Raw genomic sequence first — 20,765 nt, 5'->3', positions numbered from 1 at the left:
ATGTAGAGAGAGATAATTCCAAAGAGTGTTTGTAATTTTTAGGGATTGTAAGCACCTTTTGGTTTTTATATCTCAGGTTTTGCAATCGTCGGGAAAAATGGGTTGCGGAGGATTTTTAACTGAGTGTTGAATTGCAATCCATAAGTCATTTCATATAAAAATATAGCCCGTTACGCATGATAAATATCATTATAATAATATATGATTAATTATGTTAGCTTTTTACAAATGGGCAAAATAATGCATGTTTGACTCGGGTAAATATCACCCCGCAAGTTCACTTGAGAATTTAATGAGCGTTCGTTATTCTCTTCAAAATATTTGCATCCATAGCTCATTTGCATCTCTAACATGTTTAAAACATGCATATCCATTTTTAAAAACTGTGTGGACGAATTCTCTTTCTTGCAAAATTCCAAGCTATTAGGGTTAAACTAGTGGAATTTCCCAAAATTGGATAAATTTTCGTTATTTATATTTTTTATTGTTTAAATTTTTTTCCATACATCAACTATAAAATTTTCAGATTGTTGTAAGCTTTTTGCCTTGTTTGTTTTCGGGATGAAGGGAGAGCAAAAAGTCAAAGTTTTTATTTAAGAAAAAAGTGTACATATAAAATGGAAAAGCACAATGCTCAATGTAGGGAGAGATAATTCCAAGTGTCTGTAATTTTTAAGGATTGTAAGCTCCTTTTTGTTTTTATATCTCAGGTTTTGCAATCATCGGGAAAAATTGGTGGCAGAGGATTTTTAACTGAGTGTTGAATTGCAATCCATAAGTCATTTCGTACAAAAATGTAGCCCGTTACACAAGATAAATCACTTTACAATCATCTATGATTGTTAGATCAGATTTTTGAAATTGGGCAAAATAAGGACTTGTTAGGATCGGGTAAATATCCCACCGCACCTTCACTTTAGAATTTAATGAGCGTTTGTTATTCTCTTTAAAAGCTTTGGATCCATAGGTCATTTGAATCTTTAACATGTTTCATGCATGCATATCCATTTTTAAAACATGTGTAGAAAAAATCTCCTTCATGTAAAATTCCAAGCTTAATAGGGTTGGACTAATGGATTTTCCCAAACTTGGATAACAAAACTTTTGTGTTCATTTGTGGTGTGTGAATAGATATTTTTTAATTACATTAGTTATTATTTTAAATATTTTCCACACATCAACTATAAAATTTTTATTTTGTTGTGATATTTTTTGCCTTGTTTGTTTACAGGATGAAGGGGGGAGCGAAAACTCAAAGTTCAGATTTAAGAAAAAAGTGTACATTTAAAATGGAAATGCACAATGCACAAATGTAGAGAGAGATATTTCCAAAGAGTGTCTGTATGTTTTAGGGATCGTATGCACTCTTTCGTTTTTATATCTAAGGTTTTGCAATCGTCGGGAAACGGGGGAGGCGGGCGATTTTTAACTGAGTGCTGACTTCAAATCCATAAGTCATTTCTTACAAAAATATAGCCCGTTACGCATGACAATTCAGTTTACAATCATCTATGATTGTTAGCTCAACATTTTGAATATGGGCAAAATAATGGCTTGTTTAACTCGGGCAAATATCCCACCGCACGTTCACTTGAGAATTTAATCAGCGTTTGTTATTCTCTTTAAAAGCTTTGGATCCATAGGTCATTTGAATCTTTAACATGTTTCTGGCATGCATATCAATTTTTAAAACATGTGTAGAAAAAATATCCTTCATGTAAAATTCCAAGATATTAGTTTTGGACTTGTGGAATTTGCCAAACTTGGATAACAAAACTTTTGTGTTCATTTGTGTTGGGTGAACCAATTTTCTTTATTTATATTTGTAATTGTTTTAAATTTTTTCCATACATCAACTAAAAAATTTTCATTTTGTTGTAAGCTTTTTGCCTTGTTTGTTTTCGGGATGAAGGGAGAGCGAAAAGTCAAAGTTTTGATTTAAGAAAAAAGTGTACATCTAAAATAGAAAATCACAGATAATTCCAAAGAGTGTCTGTAATTACAAGGGATTTTAAACCCTTTTTAGTTTTTATATCTCAGGTTTTGCAATCGTCGGCAAAAATTGGTGGCAGAGGATTTTTAATTGAGTGTTGAATTGCAATCCATAAGTCATTTCGTACAAAAATATAACCCGTTACGCATGATAAATCACATTACAATCATCTATGATTAATTATGTCAGTTTTTTTCAAATGGGCAAAATAATGGCATGTTTGACTCGGGAAAATATCCCACTGCAAGATCACTTGAGAATTTGATGAGCATTTGTTATTCTCTTTAAAAGCTTTGAATCCATAGCTAGTTTGCATCTTTAACATGTTTCAAACATGCATATCCATTTTTAAAACATGTGTGGATGAAATCTCTTTCTTGCAAAATTCCAAGCTATTAGGGTTAAACAAGTGGAATTTCCCAAAATTGGATAACAAAACTTTTGTGTTCATTTGAGTTGGGTGAAAAAAATTTATTTATTTATATTTGTTATTGTTTTAAATTTTTTCCATACATCAACTATAAAATTTTCATTTTGTTATAAGCTTTTTGCCTTGTTTGTTTTCGGGATGAAGGGAGAGCCAAAAGTCAAAGTTTTGATTTAAGTAAAAAGTGTACATCTAAAATGGAAAAGCACAATGCAAAATTGTAGGGAGAGATAATTCCAAAGAGTGTCTATAATTTTTAGGGATTGTAAGCTCTTTTTAGTTTTTATATCTCAGGTTTTGCAATCGTCGAAAAAAATTGGTCGCAGAGGATTTTTAACTAAGTGTTGAATTGCAATCCATAAGTCATTTCATACAAAAATATAGCCCGTTACGCATGATAAATCACTTTACAACCATCTATGATTGTTAGATCAAATTTTTGAAAATGGGCAAAGTAATGACTTCTTTGACTCGGGTAAATATCCCATCGCACGTTCACTTGAAAATTTAATGAGCGTTTGTTATTCTCTTCAAAAGCTTTGGATCCATAGGTTATTTGAATCTTTAACATGTTTCAAGCATGCATATCCATTTTTAAAACATGTGTAGAAAAAATCTCCTTCATGTAAAATTCCAAGCTTAATAGGGTTGGACTAATGGAATTTACCAAACTTGGATAACGAAACTTTTGTCTTCATTAGTGGTGTGTGAATAGATATTTTTTATTTACATTAGTTATTATTTTTAATATTTTCCACACATCAACTATAAATTTTTTATTTTGTTGTGATCTTTATTGCCTTTTTTGTTTATGGGATGAAGGGGAAGTGAAAACTCAAAGTTCTGATTTAAGAAAAAAGTGTACATCTAAAATGGAAATGCACAATGCACAAATGTAGAGAGAGATATTTCCAAAGAGTGTCTGTATGTTTTAGGGATCGTATGCACTTTTTCATTTTTATATCTAAGGTTTTGCAATCGTCGGGAAACGGGGGAGGTGGGCGATTTTTAACTGAGTGTTGACTTCAAATCAATAAGTCATTTCTTACAAAAATATAGCCCGTTACGCATTACAAATCACTTTACAAACACCTATGATTGTTAGCTCAACTTTTTGAATATGGGCAAAATAATGGCTTGTTTGACTCGGGCAAATATCCCACCGCACGTTCACTTGAGAATTTAATGAGCATTTGTTATTCCCTTTAAAAGCTTTGGATCCATAGGTCATTTGAATCTTTAACATATTTCTGGCATGCATATCCATTTTTAAAACATGTGTAGGAAAATTCTCCTTCATGTAAAATTCCAAGATATTAGTTTTGGACTAGTGGAATTTCCCAAACTTGGATAACAAAACTTTTGTGTTCATTTGTGTTCATTTGTGGTGTGAGAATAAATTTTCTTCCTTTACTTTTTTTATTGTTTTAAACTTTTTCCGTACATCAACTATGAAATTTTCATTTTGCTGTGATCTATTTGCCTTTTTTATTTACGGGATGAAGGGAGAGCGAAAAAATCGATGTTTTGATTTAAGAAAAATGTGTACATCTAAAAAGGAAATGCACAATGCACATATGTAGAGTGAGATAATTCCAAACAGTGTCTCTAATTTTTAGGGATTGTAAGCACGTTTTGGTTTTTATATCTCAGGTTTTGCAATCGTCGGGAAAAATGGGTTGCGGAGGATTTTTAATTGAGTGTTCAATTTTCAATCCATAAGTCATTTCATACAAAAATATTGCCCTTTGCGCATGATAAATCACATTACAATCATCTATGATTAATTTTGTCAGCTTTTTGCAAATGGGCAAAATAATGGCATGTTTGACTCGGGTAAATATCCCACCGCAAGTTCACTTGAGAATTTAATGAGCGTTTGTTATTCTCTTTAAAAGATTTGCATCCATAGCTCATTTGCATCTTTAACATGTTTCAAACATGCATATCCATTTTTAAAACATGTGTGAAAGAAATCTCTTTCTTCCAAAAATCCAAGCTATTGGGGTTAAACTAGTGGAATTTCCCAAAATTGGATAACAAAACTTTTGTCTTCATTTGTGTTGGGTGAAAAAATTTTATTTATTTATATTTGTAATTGTTTTAAATTTTTTCCATACATCAACGATAAAATTTTCATTTTGTTGTAAGCTTTTTGCCTTGTTTGTTTTCGGGATGAAGGGAGAGCCAAAAAGTCAAACTTTTGATTTAAGAAAAAAGTGTACATCTAAAATGGAAAAGCACAATGCACAATTGTAGGGAGAGATAATTCCGAAGAGTGTCTGTAATTTTTAGGGATTGTAAGCTCTTTTTAGTTTTTATATCTCAGGTTTTGCAATCGTCGGGAAAAATTGGTGGCTGAGGATTTTTAACTGAGTGTTGAATTGCAATCCATAAGTCATTTCATACAAAAATATAGCTCGTTACGCATGATAAATCACTTTACAATCATCTATGATTGTTAGATCAAATTTTTGAAAATGGGCAAAATAATGACTTGTTAGACTCGGGTAAATATCCCACCGCATGTTCACTTGAGAATTTAATGAGCGTTTGTTATTCTCTTTAAAAGCTTTGGATCCATAGGTCATTTGAATCTTTAACATGTTTCAAGCATGCATATCCATTTTTAAAACATGTGTAGAAAAAATCTCCTTCATGTAAAATTCCAAGCTTAATAGGGTTGGACTAATGGAATTTCCCAAAACTTGGATAACAAAACTGTGTTCAATTGTGGTGTGTGAATAGATATTTTTTATTTACACTAGTTATTATTTTAAATATTTTCCACACATCAACTATAAATTTTTTATTTTGTTGTGATCTTTTTTGCCTTTTTTCATTACGGGATGAAGGGGGGAGCGAAAACTCAAAGTTCTGATTTAGGAAAAAAGTGTACATCTAAAATGGAAATGCACAATGCACAAATGTAGAGAGAGATATTTCCAAAGAGTTTCTGTATGTTTTAGGGATCGTATGCACTCTTTCGTTTTTATATCTAAGGTTTTGCAATCGTAGGGAAAAAGGGGAGGCGGGCGATTTTTAACTGATTGTTGACTTCAAATCCATAAGTCATTTCTTACAAAAATATAGCCTGTTACGCATGACAAATCACTTTACAATCATTTATGATTGTTAGCTCAACTTTTTGAATATGGGCAAAATAATGGCTTGTTTAACTCGGGCAAATATCCCACCGCACGTTCACTTGAATATTTAATGAGCGTTTTTTATTATCTTTAAAAGCTTTGAATCCATAGGTCATTTGAATCTTTAACATGTTTTTGGCATGCCTATCCATTTTTAAAACATGTGTAAAAAAAATCTTCTTCATGTAAAATTCCAAGATATTAGTTTTGGACTAGTGAAATTTCCCAAACTCTGATAACGAAACTTTTGTGTTCATTTGTGGTGTGTGAATAAATTTTCTTCATTTACTTTTTTATTGTTTAAACTTTTTCCGTAAATCAACTATGAAATTTTCATTTTCCTATGATCTATTTGCCTTTTTTGTTACGGGATGAAGGGAGAGCGAAAAGTCAAAGTTTTGATTTAAGAAAAAAGTGTACATCTAAAATGGAAAAGCACATTGCACAATTGTGGGGAGAGATAATTCCAAAGGGTGTCTGTAATTTTTAGGGATTGTAAGCTCTTTTTAGTTTTATATCTCAGGTTTTGCAATCGTCGGGAAAAATTGGCGGCAGTGGATTTTTAACTGAGTGTTGAATTGCAATCCATAAGTCATTTCATACAAAAATATAGCCCGTTACGCATGATAAATCACTTTACAATCATCTATGATTGTTAGATCAAATTTTTTAAAAATGGGCAAAATAATGACTTGTTACACTCGGGTAAATATCCCACCGCACGTTCACTTGAGAATTTAATGAGAGTTTGTGATTCTCTTTAAAAGCTTTGGATCCATAGGTCATTTGAATCTTTAACATGTTTCAAGCATGCATATCCATTTTTAAAACATGTGTAGAAAAAATCTCCTTCATGTAAAACTCCAAGCTTAATAGGGTTGGACTAATGGAATTTCCCAAACTTGGATAAAAAAACTTTTGTGTTCATTTGTGGTGTGTGAATAGATATTTTTAATTTACATTAGTTATTATTTTAAATATTTTCCACACATCAACTATAAAATTTTTATATTGTTGTGATCTTTTTTGCCTTGTTTGTTTACGGGATGAAGGGGGTTGCGAAAACTCAAAGTTCCGATTTAAGAAAAAAGTGTACATCTAAAATGGAAATGCACAATGCACAAATGTAGAGAGAGATATTTCCAAAGAGTGTCTGTATGTTTTAGGGATCATATGCACTCTTTCATTTTTATATCTAAGGTTTTGCAATCGTCGAGAAACGGGGGAGGCGGGCGATTTTTAACTGAGTGATGACTTCAAATCCATAACTCATATCTTACAAATATATAGCCCGTCACGCATGACAAATCACTTTACAATCATCTATGATTTTTAGCTCAACTTTTTGAATATGGGCAAAATAATAGCTTGTTTGACTCGGGCAAATATTCCACCGCACGTTCAATTGAGAATTTAATGAGCGTTTGTTATTCTCTTTAAAAGCTTTGGATCCAAAGGTCTTTTGAATCTTTAACATGTTTTTGGCATGCATATCCATTTTTAAAACATGTGTAGAAAAAATCTCCTTCATGTAAAATTCCAAGATATTAGTTTTGGACTAGTGGAATTTCCCAAACTTGGATAACGAAACTTTTGTGTTCATTTGTGGTGAGTGAATAAATTTTCTTGATTTACTTTTTTTATTGTTTTAAACTTTTTCCGTACATCAACTATGAAATTTTCATTTTGCTGTGATCTATTTACGTTTTTTGTTAACGGGATGAAGGGAGAGCGAAAAACTCGAAGTTTTGATTTAAGAAAATGTGTACATCTAAAACGGAAATGCACAATGCACATATGTAGAGTGTCTGTAACTTTTAGGGATTGTAAGCACCATTTCATTTTTATATCTCAGGTTTTGCAATCGTCGGGAAAAATGGGTTGCGGAGGATTTTTATCTGAGTGTTGAATTCCAATCCATAAGTCATTTCATACAAAAATATAGCCCGTTACGCATGATAAATCACATTACAATCATCTATGATTAATTATGTCAAATTTTTGAAAATGGGCAAAATAATGGCATGTTTGACTCAGGTAAATATCCCACCACAAGTTCACTTGAGAATTTAATGAGCGTTTGTGATTGTCTATAAAAGCTTTGCATCCATAGCTTATTTGCATCTTTAACATGTTTCAAACATGCATATCCATTTTTAAAACATGTGTGGATGAAATCTCTTTCTTGCAAAATTCCAAGCTATAAGGGTTAAACTTGTGGAATTTCCAAAAATTGGATAACAAAACTTTTGTGTTCATTTGTGTAGGGTGAATAAATTTTTTTATTTATATTTTTTATTTTTTTAAATTTTTTCCATACATCAACTATAAAATTTTGATTTTGTTGTAAGCTTTTTTCCTAGTTTGTTTTCGGGATGAAGGGAGAGCGTAAAGTCAAAGTTTTGATTTAAGAAAAAAGTGTACATCTAAAATGGAAAAGCACAATGCACAATTGTAGGGAGAGATAATTCCGAAGAGTTTCTATAATTTTTAGGGATTGTAAGCTCTTTTTAGTTTTTATATCTCAGGTTTTGTAATCGTCGGGAAAAATTGGTGGCAGACGATTTTTAACTAAGGGTTGAATGGCAATCCATAAGTCATTTCTTACATAAATATAGCCCGTTACGCATGATAAATCACTTTACAATCATTTACGATTGTTAGATCAAATTTTTGAAAATGAGCAAACTAATGACTTGTTAGACTCGAGTAAATATCCCACCGCACGTTCACTTGAGAATTTAATGAGCGTTTGTTATTCTCTTTAAAAGCTTTGGATCCATAGGTCATTTGAATCTTTAACTTGTTTCAAGCATGCATATCCATTTTTAAAACATGTGTAGAAAAAATCTCATTTATGTAAAATTCCAAGCTTAATAGGGTTGGACTAATGGAATTTCCCAACCTTGGATAACAAAACTTTTGTGTTCATTTGCGTTGTGTGAATAGATATTTTTTATTAACATTAGTTATTATTTTAAATATTTTCCACACATAAACTATAAAATTTTTATTTTTTTGTGATATTTTTTGCCTTTTTTCATTACGGGATGAAGGGGGGAGCAAAAACTCTAAGTTCTGATTTAAGAAAAAAGTGTACATCTAAAATGGAAATGCACAATGCACAAATGTAGAGAGAGATATTTCCAAAGAGTGTCTGTATGTTTTAGGGATCGTATGCACTCTTTCGTTTTTATATCTAAGGTTTTGCAATCGTCGGGAAACGGGGGAGGCGGGCGATTTTTACTTGAGTGTTGACTTCAAATCCATAAGTCATATCTTAAAAAAATATAGTCCGTTACGCATGACAAATCACTTTACAATCATCTACAATTGTTAGCTCAACTTTTTTAAAATGGGCAAAATAATAGCTTGTTTGACTCGGGGAAATATCCCACCGCACGTTCACTTGAGAATTTAATGAGCGTTTGTTATTCTCTATAAAAGCTTTGGATCCATAGGTCTTTTGAATCTTTAACATGTTTCTGGCATGCATATCAATTTTTAAAACATGTGTAGAAAAAATCTCCTTCATGTAAAATTCCAAGATATTAGTTTTGGACTAGTGGAATTTCCCAAACTTGGATAACGAAACTTTTGTGTTCATTTGTGGTGTGTGAATAAATTTTCTTCATTTACTTTTTTTTTGTTTTAAACTTTTTCCATACATCAACTATGACATTTTCATTTTGTTGTGATCTATTTGCGTTTTTTGTTAACGGGATGAAGGGAGAGCGAAAAACTCGAAGTTTTGATTTAAGAAAATGTGTACATCTAAAACGGAAATGCACAATGCACATATGTAGAGTGTCTGTAATTTTTATGGATTGTAAGCACCTTTTCGTTTTTATATCTCAGCTTTTGCAATCGTCGGGAAAAATGGGTTGCGGAGGATTTTTATCTGAGTGTTGAATTCCAATCCACAAGTCATTTCATACAAAAATATAGCCCGTTACTCATGATAAATCACATTACAATCATCTATGATTAATTATGTCAGATTTTGGCAAATGGGCAAAATAATGGCATGTTTGACTCAGGTAAATATCCCACCGCAAGTTCACTTGAGAATTTAATGAGCGTTTGTTATTGTCTTTAAAAGCTTTGCATCCATAGCTCATTTGCATCTTTAACATGTTTCAAACATGCATATCCATTTTTGAAAAATGTGTGGATGAAATCTCTTTCTTGCAAAATTCCAAGCTATTAGGGTTAAACTAGTGGAATTTCCCAAAATTGGATAACAAAACTTTTGTGTTCATTTGTGTTGGGTGAATAAATTTTTTTATTTATATTTTTTATTGTTTTAAATTTTTTCCATACATCAACTATAAAATTTTCATTTTGTTGTAAGCTTTTTGCCTAGTTTGTTTTCGGGATGAAGGGAGAGCGAAAAGTCAAAGTTTTGATTTAAGAAAAAAGTGTACATCTAAAATGGAAAAGCACAATGCACAATTGTAGGGAGAGATAATTCATAAGAGTGTCTGTAATTTTTAGGGATTGTAAGCTCTTTTTAGTTTTTATATCTCAGGTTTTGCAATCGTAAGGAAAAATTGGTGGCAGAGGATTTTTAACTGAGTGTTGAATTGCAATCCATAGGTCATTTCATACAGAATTATAGCCCGTTACGCATGATAAATCACTTTACAATCATCTATGATTGTTAGATCAAATTTCTGAAAATGGGCAAAATATTGACTTGTTAGACTCGGGTAAATATCCCACCGCTCGTTCACTTGAGAATTTAATGAGCGTTTGTTATTCTCTTTAAAAGCTTTGGATCCATAGGTCATTTGAATGTTTAACATGTTTCAATCATACATATCCCTTTTTAAAACATGTGTAGAAAACATCTCCTTCATGTAAAATTCCAAGCTTAATAGGGTTTGACTAATGGAATTTCACCAACTTGGATAACAAAACTTTTGTGTTCATTTGTGGTGTGTGAATAGATATTTTTTATTTACATTAGTTATTATTTCAAATATTTTCCACACATCAACTATAAAAATTTTATTTTGTTGTGATATTTTTTGCCTTTTTTCATTACGGGATGAAAAGGGGAGCAAAAACTCAAAGTTCTGATTTAAGAAAAAAGTGTACATCTAAAATGGAAATGCACAATGCACAAATGTAGGGAGAGGTATTTCCTAAGAGTGTCTGTATGTTTTAGGGATCGTATGCACTCTTTGATTTTTATATCTAAGGTTTTGCAATCGTCGGGAAACGGAGGAGGCGGGCGATTTTTAACTGAGTGTTGACTTCAAATCCATAAGTAATTTCTTAAAAATATATAGCCCATTACGCATGATAAATCACTTTACAATCATCTATGATTGTTCGCTCAACTTTTTGAATATGGGCAAAATAATGGCTTGTTTGACTCGGGCAAATATCCCACCGCACGTTCACTTGAGAATTTAATGAGCGTTTGTTATTCTCTTTAAAAGCATTGGATCCATAGGTCATTTGAATCATTAACATGTTTCTGGCATGCATATCCATTTTTAAAACATGTGCAGAAAAAATCTCCTTCATGTAAAATTCCATGATATTAGTTTTGGACTAGTGGAATTTCCCAAACTTTGATAACAAAACTTTTGAGTTCATTTCTGGTGTGTGAATAAATTTTCTTCATTTTCTTTTTTTATTGTTTTAAACTTTTTCCGTACATCAACTATGAAATTTTCATTTTGCAGTAATCTATTTGCCTTTTTTGTTTGCGTGATGAAGGGAGAGCGAAAAACTCGAAGTTTTTATTTAAGAAAAATGTGTACATCTAAAACGGAAATGCACAATGCACATATGTAGAGAGAGATAATTCCAAAGAGTGTCTGTAATTTTTAGAGATTGTAAGCACCTTTTCGTTTTTATATCTTAGGTTTTGCAATCGTCGGGAAAAATGGGTTGCGGAGGATTTTTAACTGAGTGTTGAATTGCAATCCATAAGTCATTTCCAAAAAAAATATAGCCCGTTACGCATGATAAATCACATTACAATCATCTATGATTAATTATGTCAGCTTTTTGCAAATGGGCAAAATAATGGCAAGTTTGACTCGGGTAAATATCCCACCGCAAGTTCACTTGAGAATTTAATGAGCGTTTGTTATTCTCTTTAAAAGCTTTGCATCCATAGCTCATTTGCATCTTTAACATATTTCAAACATGCATATCCATTTTTAAAACATGTGTGGATGAAATCTCTTTCTTGCAAAATTCTAAGCTATTAGGGTTAAACTAGTGGAATTTCCCAAAATTGGATAAAATAACTTTTGTGTTCATTTGTGTTGGGTGAATAAATTTTATTTATTTATATTTTTTATTTTTTTAAAGTTTTTCCATCCATCAACTATAAAATTTTTATTTTGTTGTAAGCTTTTTGTCTTTTTTGTTTTCGGAATGAAGGGAGAGCGAAAACTCAAACTTTTCATTCAAGAAAAAGTGTACATCTAAAATGGAAAAGCACAATGCACAATTGTAGGGAGAGATAATTCCAAAGAGTGTCTGTAATTTTTAGGGATTGTAAGCTCTTTTTAGTTTTTATATCTCAGGTTATGCAATCGTCGGGAAAAATTGGTGGCAGAGGATTTTTAACTGAGTGTTGAATTTCTATCCAAAAGTCAATTCATACAAATATATAGCCCGTTACACATGATAAATCACTTTACAATCAGCTATGATTGTTAGATCAAATTTTTGAAAATGGGCAAAATAATGACTTGTTAGACTCGGGTGAATATCCCACCGCACGTTCACTTGAGAATTTAATGAGCGTTTGTTATTCTCTGTAAAAGCTTTGGATCCATAGGTCATTTGAATCTTTAACATGTTTCAATCATACATATCCCTTTTTAAAACATGTGTAGAAAAAATCTCCTTCATGTAAAATTCCAAGCTTAATAGGGTTTGACTAATGGAATTTCACCAACTTGGATAACAAAACTTTTGTGTTCATTTGTGGTGTGTGAATAGATTTTTTTATTTACATTAGTTATTATTTCAAATATTTTCCACACATCAACTATAAAATTTTTATTTTGTTGTGATCTTTTTTGCCTTTTTTGTTTACGGGATGAAGGGGGGAGCGAAAACTCAAAGTTCAGATTTAAGAAAAAAGTGTACATCTAAATTGGAAATGCACAATGCACAAATGTAGCGAGAGATATTTCCGAAGGGTGTCTGTATGTTTTAGGGATCGTATGCACTCTTTCATTTTTATATCTAAGGTTTTGCAATCGTTGGGAAACGGGGGAGGCGGGCGATTTTTAACTGAGTGTTGAGTTCAAATCCTGAAGTAATTTCTTAAAAAAATATAGCCCATTACGCATGACAAATCACATTACAATCATCTATGATTGTTCGCATAACTTTTTGAATATGGGCAAAATAATGGCTTGTTTGACTCGGGCAAATATCCCACCGCACGTTCACTTGAGAATTTAATGAGCGTTTGTTATTCTCTTTAAAAGCTTCGGATCCATAGGTCATTTGAATCTTTAACATGTTTCTGGCATGCATATCCATTTTTAAAACATGTGTAGAAAAAATCTCCTTCATGTAAAATTCCATGATATTAGTTTTGGACTAGTGGAATTTTCCAAACTTGGATAACAAAACTTTTGTGTTCATTTCTGGTGTGTGAATAAATTTTCTTCATTTTCTTTTTTTATTGTTTTAAACTTTTTCCGTACATCAACTATGAAATTTTCATTTTGCAGTAATCTATTTGCCTTTTTTGTTTGCGGGATGAAGGGAGAGCGAAAAACTCGAAGTTTTTACTTAAGAAAAATGTGTACATCTAAAACGGAAATGAACAATGCACATATGTAGAGAGAGATAATTCCAAAGAGTGTCTGTAACTTTTAGAGATTGTAAGCACCTTTTCGTTTTTATATCTTAGGTTTTGCAATCGTTGGGAAAAATGGGTTGCGGAGGATTTTTAACTGAGTGTTGAATTGCAATCCATAAGTCATTTCCAAAAAAAATATAGCCCGTTACGCATGATAAATCACATTACAATCATCTATGATTAATTATGTCAGCTTTTTGCAAATGGGCAAAATAATGGCAAGTTTGACTCGGGTAAATATCCCACCGCAAGTTCACTTGAGAATTTAATGAGCGTTTGTTATTCTCTTTAAAAGCTTTGCATCCATAGCTCATTTGCATCTTTAACATATTTCAAACATGCATATCCATTTTTAAAACATGTGAGGATGAAATCTCTTTCTTGCAAAATTCTAAGCTATTAGGGTTAAACTAGTGGAATTTCCCAAAATTGGATAAAATAACTTTTGTGTTCATTTGTGTTGGGTGAATAAATTTTATTTATTTATATTTTTTATTTTTTTAAATTTTTTCCATACATCAACTATAAAATTTTTATTTTGTTGTAAGCTTTTTGTCTTGTTTGTTTTCGGAATGAAGGGAGAGCGAAAACTCAAACTTTTCATTTAAGAAAAAAGTGTACATCTAAAATGGAAAAGCACAATGCACAATTGTAGGGAGAGATAATTCCAAAGAGTGTCTGTAATTTTTAGGGATTGTAAGCTCTTTTTAGTTTTTATATCTCAGGTTATGCAATCGTCGGGAAAAATTGGTGGCAGAGGATTTTTAACTGAGTGTTGAATTTCAATCCAAAAGTCAATTCATACAAATATATAGCCCGTTACACATGATAAATCACTTTATAATCAGCTATGATTGTTAGATCAAATTTTTGAAAATGGGCAAAATAATGACTTGTTAGACTCGGATAAATATCCCACCGCACGTTCACTTGAGAATTTAATGAGGGTTTGTTATTCTCTTTAAAAGCTTTGGATCCATAGGTCATTTGAATCTTTAACATGTTTCAATCATACATATCCCTTTTTAAAACATGTGTAGAAAAAATCTCCTTCATGTAAAATTCCAAGCTTAATAGGGTTTGACTAATGGAATTTCACCAACTTGGATAACAAAACTTTTGTGTTCATTTGTGGTGTGTGAATAGATATTTTTTATTTACATTAGTTATTATTTCAAATATTTTCCACACATCAACTATAAAATTTTTATTTTGTTGTGATCTTTTTTGCCTTTTTTTTTTACGGGATGAAGGGGGGAGCGAAAACTCAAAGTTCAGATTTAAGAAAAAAGTGTACATCTAAATTGGAAATGCACAATGCACAACTGTAGGGAGAGATATTTCCAAAGAGTGTCTGTATGTTTTAGGGATCGTATGCACTCTTTCATTTTTATATCTAAGGTTTTGCAATCGTTGGGAAACGGGGGAGGTGGGCGATTTTTAACTGAGTGTTGACTTCAAATCCATAAGTAATTTCTTAAAAAAATATAGCCCATTACGCATGACAAATCTAATTACAATCATCTATGATTGTTCGCACAACTTTTTGAATATGGGCAAAATAATGGCTTGTTTGACTCGGGCAAATATCCCACCGCACGTTCACTTGAGAATTTAATCAGCGTTTGTTATTCTCTTTAAAAGCTTCGGATCCATAGGTCATTTGAATCTTTAACATGTTTCTGGCATGCATATCCATTTTTAAAACATATGTAGAAAAAAATCTCCTTCATGTAAAATTCCATGATATTAGTTTTGGACTAGTGGAATTTCCCAAACTTGGATAACAAAACTTTTGTGTTCATTTCTGGTGTGTGAAAAAATTTTCTTCATTTTCTTTTTTTATTGTTTTAAACTTTTTCCGTACATCAACTATGAAATTTTCATTTTGCAGTAATCTATTTGCCTTTTTTGTTTGCGGGATGAAGGGAGAGCGAAAAACTCGAAGTTTTTACTTAAGAAAAATGTGTACATCTAAAACGAAAATGCACAATGCACATATGTAGAGAGAGATAATTCCAAAGAGTGTCTGTAATTTTTAGTGATTGTAAGCACCTTTTCGTTTTTATATCTTAGGTTTTGCAATCGTCGGGAAAAATGGGTTGCGGAGGATTTTTAACTGAGTGTTGAATTGCAATCCATAAGTCATTTCCAAAAAAAATATAGCCCGTTACGCATGATAAATCACATTACAATCATCTATGATTAATTATGTCAGCTTTTTGCAAATGGGCAAAATAATGGCAAGTTTGACTCGGGTAAATATCCCACCGCAAGTTCACTTGAGAATTTAATGAGCGTTTGTTATTCTCTTTAAAAGCTTTGCATCCATAGCTCATTTGCATCTTTAACATATTTCAAACATGCATATCCATTTTTAAAACATGTGAGGATGAAATCTCTTTCTTGCAAAATTCTAAGCTATTAGGGTTAAACTAGTGGAATTTCCCAAAATTGGATAAAATAACTTTTGTGTTCATTTGTGTTGGGTGAATAAATTTTATTTATTTATATTTGTTATTTTTTTAAATTTTTTCCATACATCAACTATAAAATTTTTATTTTGCTGTAAGCTTTTTGTCTTGTTTGTTTTCGGAATGAAGGGAGAGCGAAAACTCAAACTTTTCATTTAAGAAAAAAGTGTACATCTAAAATGGAAAAGCAAAATGCACAATTGTAGGGAGAGATAATTCCAAAGAGTGTCAATAATTTTTAGGGATTGTAAGCTCTTTTTAGTTTTTATATCTCAGGTTGTGCAATCGTCGGGAAAAATTGGTGGCAGAGGATTTTTAACTGAGTGTTGAATTTCAATCCAAAAGTCAATTCATACAAAAATATAGCCCGTTACACATGATAAATCACTTTAAAATCAGCTATGATTGTTACATCAAATTTTTGAAAATGGGCAAAATAATGACTTGTTAGACTCGGGTAAATATCCCACCGCACATTCACTTGAGAATTTAATGAGCGTTTGTTATTCTCTTTAAAAGCTTTGGATCCATAGGTCATTTGAATCTTTAACATGTTTCAATCATACATATCCCATTTTAAAACATGTGTAGAAAAAATCTCCTTCATGTAAAATTCCAAGCTTAATAGGGTTTGACTAATGGAATTTCACCAACTTGGATAACAAAACTTTTATGTTCATTTGTGGTGTGTGAATTGATATTTTTTATTTACATTAGTTATTATTTCTAATATTTCCCACACATCAACTATCAAATTTTTATTTTGTTGTGATCTTTTTTGCCTTTTTTATTTACGGGATGAAGGGGGGAGCGAAAACTCAAGTTCAGATTTAAGAAAAAAGTGTACATCTAAATTGGAAATGCACAATGCACAAATGTAGGGAGAGATATTTCCAAAGAGTGTCTGTATATTTTAGGGATCGTGTGCACTCTTTCGTTTTTATATCTAAGGTTTTACAATCGTCGGGAAACGGGGGAGGCGGGCGATTTTTAACTGAGTGTTGACTTCAAATCCATTAGTAATTTCTTAAAAAAATATAGCCCATTACGCATGACAAATCACTTTACAATCATCTATGATTGTTCGCTCAACTTTTTGAATATGGGCAAAATAATGGCTTGTTTGACTCGGGCAAATATCCCAACGCACGTTCACTTGAGAATTTAATGAGCGTTTGTTATTCTCTTTAAAAGCTTTGGATCCATAGGTCGTTTGAATCTTTAACATGTTTGTGGCATGCATATCCAATTTTAAAACATGTGTAGAAAAAATCTCCTTCATGTAAAATTCCATGATATTAGTTTTGGACTAGTGGAATTTCCCAAACTTGGATAACAAAACTTTTGTGTTCATTTCTGGTGTGTGAATAAATTTTCTTCATTTTCTTTTTTTATTGTTTTAAACTTTTTCCGTACATCAACTATGAAATGTTCATTTTGCTGTAATCTATTTGCCTTTTTTGTTTGCGGGATGAAGGGAGAGCGAAAAACTCGAAGTTTTTATTTAAGAAAAATGTGTACATCTAAAACGGAAATGCACAATGCACATATGTAGAGAGAGATAATTCCAAAGAGTGTCTGTAATTTTTAGAGATTGTAAGCACCTTTTCGTTTTTATATCTTAGGTTTTGCAATCGTCGGGAAAAATGGGTTACGGAGGATTTTTAAATGAGTGTTGAATTGCAATCCATAAGTCATTTCCAAAAAAAATATGGCCCATTACGCATGATAAATCACATTACAATCATCTATGATTAATTATGTCAGCTTTTTGCAAATGGGCAAAATAATGGCAAGTTTGACTTGGGTAAATATCCCACCGCAAGTTCACTTGAGAATTTAATGAGCGTTTGTTATTCTCTTTAAAAGATTTGCATCCATAACCCATTTGCATCTTTAACATATTTCAAACATGCATATCCATTTTTAAAACATGTGTGGATGAAATCTCTTTCTTGCAAAATTCTAAGCTATTAGGGTTAAACTAGTGGAATTTCCCAAAATTGGATAAAATAACCTTTGTGTTCATTTGTGTTGGGTGAATAAATTTTATTTATTTATATTTGTTATTTTTTTAAATTTTTTCCATACTTCAACTATAAAATTTTTATTTTGTTGTAAGCTTTTTGTCTTGTTTGTTTTCGGAATGAAGGGAGAGCGAAAACTCAAACTTTTCATTTAAGAAAAAAGTGTACATCTAAAATGGAAAAGCAAAATGCACAATTGTAGGGAGAGATAATTCCAAAGAGTGTTTGTAATTTTTAGGGATTGTAAGCTCTTTTTAGTTTTTATATCTCAGGTTATGCAATCGTCGGGAAAAATTGGTGTCAGAGGATTTTTAACTGAGTGTTGAATTTCAATCCAAAAGTCATTTCATACAAAAATATAGCCCGTTACTCATGATAAATCACTTTACAATCAGCTATGATTGTTAGATCAAAATAATGAGCAAAATAATGACTTGTTAGACTAGGGTAAATATCCCACCGCATGTTCACTTGAGAATTTAATGAGCGTTTGTTTTTCTCTTTAAAACTTTGGATCCATAGGTCATTTGAATCTTTAACATGTTTTTGGCATGCGTATCCTTTTTTAAAACACGTGTAGAAAAAATCTCCTTCATGTAAAATTCCAAGATATTATTTTTGGACTAGTGGAATTTCCCAAACTTGGATAACAAAACTATTGTGTTCATTTGTGGTGTGTGAATAAATTTTCTACATTTACTTTTTTTATTGTTTTAAACTTTTTCAGTACATCAACTATGAAATTTTTATTTTGCTGAGATCTATTTGCCTTTTTTGTTTAAGTGATGAAGGGAGAGCCAAAAACTCTAAGTTTTGATTTAAGAAAAATGCATACATCTAAAATAGAAATGCACAATGCACATATCTAGAGGGAGATAATACCAATGAGTGTCTGTAATTTTTAGAGATTGTAAGCACCTTTTCGTTTTCATATCTCAGGTTTTGCAATCGTTGGGAAAAATGGGTAGCGGAGGATTTTTAACTGAGTGTTGAATTGCAATCCATAAGTCATTTCATACAAAAATATAGCCTGTTACGCATGATAAATCACATTACAATCATCTATGATTAATTATGTCAGCTTTTTGCAAATGGGCAAAATAATGGCAAGTTTGACTCGGGTAAATATCCCACCGCAAGTTCACTTGAGAATTTAATGGGCGTTTGTTATTCTCTTTAAAAGCTTTGCATCCATAGCTCACTTGCATCTTTAATATGTTTCAAACATGCATATCCATGTTTAAAACATGTGTGGATGAAATCTCTTTCTTGCAAAATTCCATGCAATTAGGGTTAAACTAGTGGAATTTCCAAAAATTGGATAAAAAAACTTTTGTGTTCATTTGTGTTGGGTGAATAAATTTTATTTATTTATATTTGTTATTTTTTAAAATTTTTTCCATACATCAACTATAAAATTTTCATTTTGTTGTAAGCTTTTTGCCTTGTTTGTTTTCGGAATGAAGGGAGAGCGAAAAGTCAAACTTTTGATTCAAGAAAAAAGTGTACATCTAAAATGGAAAAACCCAATGCACAATTGTAGGGAGAGATAATTCCAAAGAGTGTCTGAAATTTTTAGGGATTGTAAGCTCTTTTTAGTTTTTATATCTCAGGTTTTGCAATCGTAAGGAAAAATTGGTGGCAGAGGATTTTTAACTGAGTGTTGAATTGCAATCCATAAGTCATTTCATACAAAAATATAGCTCGTTATGCATGATAAATCACTTTACAATCATCTATGATTGTTAGATCAAATTTTTGAAAATGGGCAAAATAATGACTTGTTAGACTCGGGTAAATATCCCACCGCACGTTCACTTGAGAATTTAATGAGCGTTTGTTATTCTATTTAAAAACTTTGGATCCATAGGTCATTTGAATCTTTAACATGTTTCAAGCAAGCATATCCATTTTTAAAACATGTGTAGAACAAATCTCCTTCATGTAAAATTCCAAGCTTAATAGGGTTGGACTAATGGAATTTCCCAAACTTGGATAACAAAACTTTTGTGTTCATTTGTGGTGTGTGAATAGATATTTTTTATTTACATTAGTTATTATTTTAAATATTTTCCACACATCAACTATAAGTTTTTTATTTTGTTGTGATCTTTTTTGTTTTTTTTGTTTACGGGATGAAGGGGGGAGCGAAAACTCAAAGTTCAGATGAAAGAAAAAAGTGTACATCTAAAATGGAAATGCATAATGCACAAATGAAGAGAGAGATATTTCCAAAGAGTGTCTGTATGTTTTAGGGATCGTATGCACTCTTTCGTTTTTATATCTAAGGTTTTGCAATCATCGGGAAAGGGGGGAGGCGTGCGATTTTTAACTGAGTGTTGACTTCAAATCCATAAGTCATTTCTTACAAAAATATAGCCCGTTACGCATGACAATTCACTTTACAATCATATATGATTGTTAGCTCAACGTTTTGAATATGGGCAAAATAATGGTTTGTTTGACTTGTGCAAATATTCCACCGCACGTTCACTTGAGAATTTAATGAGCGTTTGTTATTTTCTTTAAAAGCTTTGGATCCATAGGTCATTTGAATCGTTAACATGTTTCTGGCATGCATATACCATTTTTAAAACATGTGTAGAAAAAATCTCCTTCATGTAAAATTCCAAGCTTAATAGGGTTGGATTAATGGAATTTCCCAAACTTGGATAACAAAACTTTTGTGTTCATTTGTGGTGTGTGAAAAGATATTTTTTATTTACATTAGTTATTATTTTAAATATTTTCCACACATCAACTATAAAATTTTTATTTTGTTGTGATCTTTTTTGCCTTTTTTTTTTACGGGATGAAGGGGGGAGCGAAAACTCAAAGTTCAG

The sequence above is a fragment of the Aristolochia californica genome, unplaced genomic scaffold (assembly GCF_029961685.1).
Source record: "Aristolochia californica isolate CCGP_79_NKW_82.1479 unplaced genomic scaffold, dmAriCali1.0.hap1 SCAF_12, whole genome shotgun sequence".
NCBI classification, from domain to species: domain Eukaryota; kingdom Viridiplantae; phylum Streptophyta; class Magnoliopsida; order Piperales; family Aristolochiaceae; genus Aristolochia; species Aristolochia californica.
The sequence above is the reverse complement of the archived record's forward strand: the minus strand, read 5'-3'. Positions refer to the sequence as shown.